This window comes from Dioscorea cayenensis, chromosome 7 (assembly GCF_009730915.1).
Source record: "Dioscorea cayenensis subsp. rotundata cultivar TDr96_F1 chromosome 7, TDr96_F1_v2_PseudoChromosome.rev07_lg8_w22 25.fasta, whole genome shotgun sequence".
NCBI lineage: Eukaryota > Viridiplantae > Streptophyta > Magnoliopsida > Dioscoreales > Dioscoreaceae > Dioscorea > Dioscorea cayenensis.
In genome coordinates, this window is record NC_052477.1 from 22,167,594 (window position 1) to 22,179,503 (window position 11,910).

Here is an 11,910-nt window from a genome sequence, read left to right on the forward strand (position 1 = left end):
TGCTTGCGCGAAATGATTGTTCACAGCCGGCCGATGAAAGATGAAAACAGAGAATCCACACGGGCGCGTGTTAATTCCACACGCCCGTGTGAAAAATCCACACGGGCGCCCACAGGGGCGTGTGGATTCCCGACTCCAGCTCTTTAAAAGCCGATTTCAGCCCCGATTGCAGCATTCTTTTCTCCATCTTTTCCCCAACTTGAGAGAGGGCTTCGGCTAGGGTTTTAAGAGGTATTGGCTAGGGATTTGGAGAGGTTCTACGTCTCCGACATCGCGCTCCATTTGGAAGAAGGTTAGTGGGAGAGCTTTCGTCGGCATCGATCCGGCGAGGTGTATCTTAGGCCGGACAAAGGGACCCTTGGACGAGTAGAGCACTCTCCACAAGACCATCGCAACGACTATCGAGGGGGTTTTCTATGGATTATTTGCTTTTACATTTGATTTCATTGATTGTAATTAGCTCCATGAAGTGCTAAACCCCTTAGTGGGTACTTGGGTATTTGTGAACCCTAGGATGTATTCGCTTCATTGAACCTTTTTATTATGCTTTCGATTAATTGTTTTTTTATTTGAGTTCCAATCTTGAATGCTTGATTGTATGAATACTCCGTTAGAGTGATACTAGGGTTGAGAGTTCTTGTTGGTAACCCTTGTGAGTGAGTGACACACCACGAGAGTTAGACAAAGCTAGATTGGAGAGGGTTGAGAGGATGAGTCGAGAGGTAGTAGAGCATCCCCTTTCCCCTCCGGTGTGATTTATTCTACCTCCATTTTCTCAAGTTCTTTGCGGTCATAGTAGAGTGAATGGGCTAATGGATGACCTTCGGCTGGGGCTTAGTTGCGGGTGCAACGAAGTGAAGCGTTGAAGTGATTTTAGCACCTAGGGGTTAATTGTGGCTAGGGAACTTCCACCTAGACCAAAGGGTTAGGTCTACATTTAGGAAGTGGATTTATCACTTGGAATCCCTGATACTCATTGCAACTCTATACGAGTGCGAGGTTGAGAGGTTATTCCATTTCTCCTCCGGGACATGTATAGAGTTAGGCATGGTTGACCTTAGATTTGGGACCATGTATTTAAGGATCTCCACGACTCATTATTGCATCAGTTAGAGAGTATAATAGAGGGTTCTTGCACTTGAAATGATTGTCCTAGGCGGAACAATATCCGGGTACCCCATTTATATCGATTGTCTTACCTTCTCCTTTACTTGTGGTCTCTTTCTTATTCTTTTACTTTTGTTATTTCACATCTTGCCACACATATCACTATTCATCTCTCACTTAGTTAAGAAACAATTTAAGTGTTTTTATTCCCTACTCCCCGTGGATACGATACCCCACTCATCTGGGATTTTATTACTTGGACAAGCCCGTGCACTTACGGGACCTACACAAGGGGCGTTGTCATCCTCATTGTTAAAAAAATAAAGAGAAAAGTTTTTTATAAATATATTTAGTTAATCTAATGTTATAAATGCTCTTTAGCAACTTTGAAGCAGTCCAAACAACTTAATATAAGATGCATATCTGTATCTCGGTTTGAAGCGAATTTGAGAGTCTAAGATATGTATATAATTTTTATAAAGTTAACAAACGACCATAAATACAAATTTTTATTATTTCTTCTCAAGCATAGGGCCTTAAAAAAATGCCTTTAATTGGGTTCCTAGGAAATAATGAATTTTTTATTTATTTTATCTTTTTATGAAACAATAAATTATATTATCTATACATACTATTAAAGTAGATGTATAATCTACTACGAGAGCGTTTCAAGGAAAATTTTTAATTTTTTTAATAACATTTAAGTTTTTATTTATATTACTTATAACATTAATAATTAAAAAAACATTAATTATACTTAATTATTTATATAATAAATGCCCATAAGACTTTTAAAATCTAAGGTATAATATTTTAATTTTTTTTAATAACATTTAAGTTTCTATGCTATGAGTTGTTAATTATATTATTTTATGTATGATACTGTCTCAAAACTCCTCACAAAATTTTAAAAACTCCGATGTGAAGCCGGGGAAAATGCCTAGTAAGTGAATGAAAATAATAGCAAGAAAATGACTGCCAAGAATTATAGCATTAACTCGTTTTCTAAATAATTAATTTGTTCTTTAAAAGCATATCATTAAACACAATCATTATTTAAAAAATAAATTTTTAATTTAAAATTAATATAGTTTTAATTAGTATTATTTAAATCATAATTTTGTAAACAGAGTAATACAAAAATTCCTCGAAATCAACGTTTTAAGCAAAGGAACTCAGAAAATTGTGTTAAAGGTTTTATACACTAATTTTGATCTCCACTCTCATCTCCCCGTCTCTGTTCTCATGCTCTTTCCCTTGGCTGATGGAGAGTGGGGAACCATCTCCGATGCTATTATGGGCGGAGATCGTGAGAGCTACACAATGCAAACCAACTCTCTCCCCTTGTTAGGCCCTCACATCTTGGAAAAACTTAAAACAACTATTACTGAGGTTCATCATGTTGACTCTGAATGCAAAATTCGTGCTCAACAAAGGTTTCAATATGCTTTCTATGGCAAACTATTTGACAAGACATTAGATTTTGAGTATGTTAAGACTACCTTGCTTGGATATGCCCAATGGCTTTTTCCTCATTCACTGTGCATCTCATAATGTGATGCAGAAAGTACTCTTCGGTGGACAATGGATGGTGGAGGCCTTACCTTGCAAACGTTCCTATGGCATCCATGCTTTGAGCCGACCTTTTACAAAACTCTGCATAGCCACAATTTGGATACAGCTACATACTTTACTAGTTGACTTCTGGGATGCTGAGACCTTGAAAACCATCACTGAAAGCCTTGGGAAACTCCGTGGATAAACACACGGCTTCCTTATCGCGCACTCGGTTTGTGAGATCATGCCTAGAGATCGATTTGACAAAACCTTTGGCTTGAAGATGATGACAAGAAAGTGTTTGTAGGTGTCCTATATGAGAACTGCTCACCTTTTGTTATCATTATGGCCTGGTGGGACATGGAGCTACTGCATGTACTAACCAGAGAGTAATAAACCATGGTGGCATGCCCTATTGTGCCCGTTCTGGATCTTAGAACGTTCGGTGCAAGAGGCCACTGTGATGTCTGGGGAATCCTCGCATGGGAGGTACATATATGAAGGTAGATGATCGATGTTCGGCCCCGCAACCCACATTGGAGGTGCCTGAGGAGTCTACTTTTGCAGCTTGGATGATTGTGACCTGCTAGAGGGGGCGGTGTTATCGCCGTGCGCGCGGGTAAATTTTTTAGTAGGTCACTAAACTTTGGTTCATTTTCACTTTAATCACTGAACTTCAATTTGTATCAATTTGATCACTCAATTTTAATTTGATTTCACTGGGTTGTAAATCAAGGGATTTCAACCTCCAAATGAATGATGTAGCTGTTTTTCGATGACATGGCCACCTCTAATAGACTTAATAATGTGTCATGGGGAAGACTGATTTAGATTTTTAGACAACCATGTAGTCAATTAGAGGTTGAAATTCTTGATTTATTGTTTGTTGAAATCAAATTAAAGTTAAGTGACCAAATTGATACAAATTGAAGTTCGGTGATCAAAGTGAAAATAAACCAAAGTTTAGTGACCTACTAAAAAATTTACCCCCGTGGGCGCGGTAGGTTCACTGGTAGATTGTCACGTGAGGATCATGTGACCCTTGAGGAATCCAATGGACAAGTTTTTACGGAGACCATGCATGATGGATACGTGGAACCTAAGACAACACTTAATCTTCAACATGGCATAGGGAGGCGAAGAAGGGCGAGGTGCTCTTTCCATTGATCCAAATGTCCATTTTGAATCCCTATACCACCTTAAGCCATCAAACATCCCTTCCCAAGATCGTGACATCATGATGGGGGCAGATGGATTCGGTGAAAAATCTCCACTCTATCTAAGGGTTTTGGATCCATCTCCATCCAACCATTCGGATGCTTGTGTGAAGACTTCGCAAGAGACTGAGATCCTTTTCCGTTCTCTAAAAAACCCTCATGTTACCCGTAACCCTAGGGGTGGAAAAACTCAAATCCGAATGGCCCGAGTCCTGGAACCTCTTGGCTATGATGCTTCCGACCCTATCCTAAGATCTTCTCTGTCCCCGACCTTTCTTGTTGGTGAGGTTGATGGGGAACATCAAGGCATTATGGAACGGGTAGCTAGGGCTTTGGGTCCAGTTTTAGAGGGGCTAGTTTAGATCAAGAGATGGATGGATTTGAAAGTTCTATTGATGATTCGAAAATGGAGGATGAACCTGCAAACTATCTTACCTTTGGACAATTCCAAGGCAGGTGAGAAAGGAAGCGCTGGCGGGAAGGGCATTGCTTCTACATCCGAGTCACATAAGAAAGGACATTTGGAGTTGATACAGTGGGATCTAACCGATCTTTGTCCAGGATCCTTTTCTCTTTCCTTCTCATTTATTCTCTTGGGTTTTCTTAATCTTTTTTATGTTGTTTTATGGATCATATTAACATCATGTGTTGAAATTGTAGGGGAGTGTCAAGGGTTAATACTTGGAATCGAATCAAACTGCTTATCAGCAGGCATAAACTTCATTTGATTTGTCTTGTGAAGTCTCGGGTTGACAATACCAGAATTAAGCAGTTCTGTGATTGCTTTTCTGCTATCTAGTTGGAACTAGGCCACCATTGAAGCAGATGGTTTTTCAAGTGGTATCATCTGTTACTCCGATAGTGAACTTGGAGTCACAAAAATTGTACTTGTTACTCCAATAGTGAAATCCAAATTGGATCTACACCTGGTTATTTCTTCAATAACACTGGCTACCTGAATCCTTACTGTAGTTTACAATATACATCAAATTACCATTTAGAAACATTTGTGAGCTAAACTCTTTGTTATGTCTCAAATCAATCTTCCTTGGCTTGTGATAGGTGATTTTAATACTATCTATTCTTCCATGGAACATAAAGGGGATGCTCTTCATTATTATGCTAATAAAGCCTGTTTTTTTTTCAGATTTTATTGTTGTTGGTTCTATTTTTTCTGGGTTTAATGGTCAATATGGTCAATCTAGATGATGGCCCTATTTAGACCGTTGTTTGACTAATCCATATTGGACCAATGTGTTTACTTCCAATGTTCTCACTCATCTTTCTAAAATTGCTTCCCACCATTCTCCCATGTTTCTTTCGGCTTCTAAGGATAATAATTTTATTACAAGGTTTTCCGATTTGAAAATTATTAGCTTGAGCATGCAGATTTTTTAAATGTGGTTCGGAATGCTTTCTAGTTTTGTTCTCACTCTTCTCTTATGCATAATTTTGCTTATGTTCTTACTCGTATTCATAAATCTTTGCTTGATTGGAAAAGTGTTGGTTTGGGTGCTCTTGATAAGGGAATTAGGGATACTGAGTTACAACTCCAACCCTTGGAATTAGAAGACATTGGAAACACTCTCTTTAGTTCTCATATTCTTGATTATAGAGCCTTGCAACATAGATTTAATGCTCTTCTTAGATAGAACTCCCTTAGATTGGCCTAGCGTGCTCGTCTCATGTGGGTTAAGGATGGTGATAGGAGCACAAACGTTTTTCACAACACTGCTAAGATCCGCAATCATGTTAATCACATTACAAGCATTGTTGATGATTTCAGTCATGCTCATACAAAAAGGGTTCATATTGAGAACTCTTTTCTGGAGTATTTCTCGAAGTTATAGGATGAACCTAATCCTAACTCCTTTTCCTATCTTCTCCATGTCTTACCTCAAGACCTAAATATCATTAGTGAATTTAATTGTGATATTTTGACCAAGGAAATGTTGAAATATGAGGCTTTCTCTACTCTCAACTCTCTTGAGGATGGCAAAAGCCTTGGGTTGATGGTTTTAATGTTGAATTCTTCAAATTCTTTTTGGTAAGACATTGGTGACCCTCTTTTTCTAGCTATTAAACTTTTTTTCACTAATGCTTCTATGCCTAAAAGCTTGGGGTAAAAGTTTTTGTAGCTTTAATTCTAAAAAGAGCACCCTTCAAATGTTTTTGGATTTTTTTGACCGATTTCTCTTTGTAATGTGAGTTATAAGATTATTACTAAATTATTGGCCAATCGGTTAAAACCTATCTTGAATGGTTTGATTAGTAAAGAACAATGTGGTTTTTATTGTCTGGTCGCACCCCTATGGATAACATCCTTACTTGTTCAAGAAATTTTTCACTATCTGGATTGCTTGGATTAAAGCATGCTTCAATTCTGTTTCCTTCTCATTTTTAATTAACGGACAACCTTCTTGATGGATTTCTCCTTTTAGGTAGGTTTGCAGGGATATTCTCTGTCCCCTTACTTGTTTATTATTATCTCCTAGAATTTTACTGCTATTCTCATTCATGCCCATCACCTTAATCTTGTTCCCGGTTTAAATTATGATATGAGGTGTAACTTACTTATCTAATGTATGCGAGATGATTTAATTCTTATCACAACTACTATTAGGAAGTCTACCAGAAATGTCAAACTTTACCTTGATCTCTATGCCTCCTTGACTCACAAATCCACAAAATTTCAAAGTCCAATTTATATTTTCTTTACTGGTATAACAGGAGGGTTGCCAATAATATTTACATTATTTGAAACATTAACATTGGCACCTATCCGTTTTACCCTATTTGGGCATCCTCGTCACTTAGAAAAAACTACTTGTTTCATGTTTTCAATTCATGGTTGATAAAATCAACAAAACTATGGAAGTTTGGAAACATTCTAGAATGTGTAAACCGGGTAAAGTTGTGATGATTAATAGTTCCCTTATGGCCATGCTACATTTTACTATTTATCTATCTATCCCTGTTCTAGACCGTATCCTAGATAAAAATCTCGAGTTAGTGCTAGAAAATTCCTATGGGCTAATGGTAGCAATAGTAGCGTTATCCCGTTAGTTAGTCATCAATATACTATGCTTGACAAACCTGATGGGGGAATATGTATCCGGAATCTTTGAGGGGATAAAATCTCTTTGATGTTTAAAAATGTTTTGAATTACTTGAATCGCGATGATGTTTTCTGGGTTCATTTGCTTATTCATAAATATGGGACGATTAACCTGTGGAATGTGCACATCCCTTAAAATTCTTCTTGGTTATATAGAGGGATTTATAGAATTTATGATAATATCAAATCATGTCTATGGATGCATTCTATTAATCCTTCCATGGATTCCTTTCTTTATGAACCCTAGTGTTTCAAGATTCCAATTGCCTTTAAGCCTACTTTTCTTAATATGTACCTCAATTTTGAAAACTTACTGGTGGCTAATTTCACTCATAATAATGATTGTGACTCTCACATGTTTTCAATTATTTTTGGGGAAAATTCTAACCCTCTTGTTTTGAGTCATGGAAAGATTACCCATTGGGATCCTCTGCAATGAGTTTGATTTTCTAAGACTAATAATAATTCTATTAATGCTATTATTTATAACCATTTCTATAGCAAACATTCTGACCATGAGAATTGGTGTGGTTGGATAACTCTTTGGAGGCTTAATTTTTCTACCAGGGTCGAATTCTTTATTTGGTTACTTTTATATGGAAAAGTTAAAACTTGTGACTATCTCAATGCCATCAATCTTGGGCCTAATGCTCCTTGTGTTTTTTTTTTGGACTAGTGAATGAATCTGTTGAACATATTTTTAATACTTGTACCCGAGCCCAAGTGGCTTGGAATAAAATTGATATTTTTACTAGTCAAGCTATCTGCTTTCCTGAGGGTGTCATAGCTGGACGTTGCTTGGAGATGCACAGATTCGATTCTTCTTAAAATCTCCTTTCTCCTGAGATCTTCCTTCTCCTCTGAGATCTTCCTCCTTCTCCTGATCCCTTCTTTCTCCCCCTCTTGCCATGGCAAGCGGGGGGCAAGACCCACCGCCTTCCGCATCTCAAGTCCCTCCACCTCCTCAGTCATGGGCTCAGATCACTGCAAAACTCACTCCCACCATTAACTCCTCTCCTCTCCATAACCCTGCAGTTCTCAACAAACTCAAAGCCTCTACTACGGAATTCATCAAGGTTGATAACAATACTCTCAGCCGAGTCCGGCTTCGATTTCAGCACTCCCTCTTTGGCAAATTCTTTGGAAAACCTCCATCATTCGATCAAGTTAAATCCATACTCTTGAAGAAGTGGGAGAACCTTGGAGAGATCCAGATTTCTGATCTCCCCAATGGTTTTCTTCTCATTAGGTGTTCTGATCAAACTGTCCTCCAGCATCTCCTGGCTGACGGGCCGTGGTCTATAAATGGCATTATCCTTCAACTCACTCCATGGCGTCCATTCTTTGAACCCTCATTCACAAAGCTTACCTCTGCTGCTGTCTGGGTCCAACTCCACAATTTACCTATCGAGTTCTGGAGTGGGGATACAATTGAATCCATCACCAGTCATCTGGGTAATCTGTTAAAGATCGACGAACTAACCCTCTCCCTAACACGCACCAAATATGCAAGAGTTTGCATTGAAGTTGATCTTTCCAAACCTCTCAACAAGGGATTCTAGCTTGGTGATGATTTCAACCGGATTTTTGTTGTCGTTCTATATGAACGCTTACCCACTTTCTGCTATTCTTGTGGTGTGATCGGACACGGTTCGAATAATTGCAACCGATCACCAGCAACCGGAAAATCCAAGGTCTCTCAGCCCCCTAGCTCTTCGTTAGGGACGGAGGTCAGGCCAAGGAATTCTCCTTTGGAGGCTGGTGATGTTGGATGCAATAACACTCCTCCCCCGATTGGCTCTGATCCTACTTTGTCGTCGGTTCCTTCTTCGGGTGACTCTGAGACGGACTTTGGCCCTTGGCTCCTCGTTTCTCGGCGGCGTGGTTGTTCCCGGCCTCGCGGTGGTGGTGCTAGTTTCGCCACCACTGTTCCGGGATTAGCAGCCGCTTCGCCGCCCAAGGGTCAGGCAGTCCGAGGCGTTTCTTCTCAAAGGACACGTGGCGGTTTGCGTGGGAGAGCGAGTGGGTGGCTTCCTGTTTCCCACGCCACTCTGCACTTGTCCCCTGGTGCAGAATCTGCTTTTACTGACACTATCTCTGACCCCCCTGGTAGCCCCCTATGTCCGCTAGCAGTCACTGGAGAATCCACTCTGAAATCTACCAATATTTTTCAGGAACCTAAATCTTCTCTTCCCAATAAATCATCCCACTCAGACCTCTCTCCGGTCCCATACATGAATAAACCCTCTTCCACCCCTACACGCCACCCTCCTCTTAGTGGAATCGGACCGTTGATTCAACGGTCCCATTCCCCTCTTCCTGTTCTTGTGCAGTCTATCACAGGGGACCATCCTTCCAATTCCCTTTCCCTCTCTCAGGAACACTCCAGATTGGTAGCTCAAGTCTCGGAGGCTCTTGAAGACGGAACCATGGAGGAAGATAGCGATCAGGATGAAGGTGACTCGGTGGAGTCGGATGATCAGATGTCAAAGGAGGATGATACGGATGACTTGATGACCTTAGATCAGATGCAAGAAGAAGCTCGAAGAGAAGCCCTAATTCGCAAGGGATCTCTTCTAGCTGTGGAAACCCAAGAAAAGGGAAGAGTTGAGAAGGGAGATCCTGTCCTCCCTTAGCTTGCCTCATTCCTGTTCATTTTTCCTCAGGGAGTTCTTCCTCATATTTATCTCCGTTGTGTTATGATGATTACTAAGCAAATCTGTTGTTGGAACTGCAGGGGTCTCTCCTCCCGAGACACTCTTGCTCGCATTTCTCGTATCATTCGTCACGATAATATTTCGATCTTCTGCTTGGTTGAAACGAGAGCTAACTCCAATCACATCAGTAGGTTTTGTTCTAACCTGACTCGCAGCTGGGATTGGGCGGCCATTCTCGCTGATGGGTTCTCGGTGGCATTCTGTCCTTTGGAAGAAGGGTTTAGGGTTGGTTACCCCAATCGTCTTCTCTCGTCGTATCCTTCATATCGTCATCTCTTCTAGTTTCTTTAACAAAGTTATCATTTCAGTGGTTTATAACTCTTGTCGGTTTACTTCTCAGTGTAATGTCTGGAACGAACTTTCTAAAAATTTCTTTTATCAACCTCCCTTGGCTGATCATTGGAGATTTCAACTCTATTCTTTTTCCTAATGAACATAAGGGGGGTCGCTTCTCTCATTATTCTCGCAAAGCTCGTTTTTTTCCGTAGTTTTTGTTGATTCGAATAATCTCTTCGATTTAAATTTTTCTGGCGCCCAGTTCACCTGGTGTAACAACCAAAACGGTTTGGCCCGGAGATGGGCCCGCCTTGATCGTTGTATAGCCAACTCGAATTGGATTTCGTTTTAACAACTTTACTCTAAAAACACCTTTCCCGTAGTTTTTTTCGGATCACTCCCCCTTCTTCTATCGGTGTCCGAGCTCAATATTCGTCGTCGTTTTTCTTTTTTAAGTTTGAGAATTTTTGGTTGGACTATATTGACTGCCATAGTATTGTTCGGGAAGCTCTCCAATCCCCTTCCCATGGTAATCCGCTTCATGTTCTCTCGCATCTTCTCTCTTGTACCGAGTTCAAACTCTCCCAATGGAATCGTCGCTGGACATAATTCTTTGGAGCGAGCTCTATCCCCAAAGCGGAATCCGATATTTTTTTGATCTTGAAAACTCTGATGATTCTTTAGTCTCCCAATCTAATTTGACTGCTCTTTATGCCAAACTTGCATCTATTCAACGTCAATTATCTGTCAAGTGGGCGCAGCGAGCTAGGATCAAATGGATTAGTGATGGAGACAAGAATACCCGACTTCTTGCACAGATTCCGCTGTTCGTTGCGTGCTCATCAAAATCATATTACTCAAATTTCAGATTCTTCGGGTAATATCTTTAACGATTATTCTGCCATTGAGCAGGCTTTTATAAGTTTTTACTCTTCCCTTTGGTCTGATTCGGGGAGTAATGATTTAAATAATCTTATCCATGCTTTACCTGACGACCTTCCCAGTATCTCTCATTCTGACGGGCTTTCTCTCATCCGAGAAGCCTCTAAGGATGAAGTTTTTCAGGCTCTTCTTGATCTCCCTGTTGGTAAGTCTCCGGGTCCTGACTGGTTTAATGTCGAATTTTTTCGGTTTTTTTGGCATGATCTTGGAGATTCCCTGGTTTCCGCTATAAATTACTTTCTTCTTCATTCTCATATTCCCAAGTCCTGGGGCAGAACTTATATTACTCTTATTCCCAAGAAGACTCATCCTAAGTTGGTTTCTGATTTTCATCCCATATCTCTTTGCAATGTTTGCTATAAAATCTTGTCGAAACTCCTCTCTAATAGACTTAAGCCAGTTCTCCCTACCCTGGTAGGTCGAGAGCAAGCTGGGTTTATTATAGATCGAGGTGCTTTCGATAATGTTATTGCTGTTCAAGAAGTCGTTCACTCTCTTGAACACGATCGTCTCTTCCCCCCTAGGATGTTAGTTAAGTTGGATATTGAAAAGGCTTATGATACGTTAAGCTGGAGTGCTATTCTTGCAACCTTGACCAAAATGAATTTCCCGGCTAAATGGATTTCCTAGATTAGTTCGTGCCTCTCTTCTAGTTCTTTCTCAATCTTGATCAATGGTTCTCCCTCCCCCTGGTTTCCTTCCAATAGGGGTCTACGCCAGGGAGATCCCATCTCTTCTTATCTCTTCATTCTAGTTGCCCAAAACTTTTCTTCAATTATGAACAGAGCCCTTAGCACCAATATGATTCCTGGCTTTGATCCCAATATCCGCCTAAATTTTAATCATCTTTTTTTGCTGATTATCTTATTCTGATCTCTCGCGCTTCCCGGTCCACGGCTCGGAATATAAATTTGTGCCTTTCCATCTACTCTAGATTGACTGGGCAGAATGCCAACCTCTCCAAATCTCAAATTTT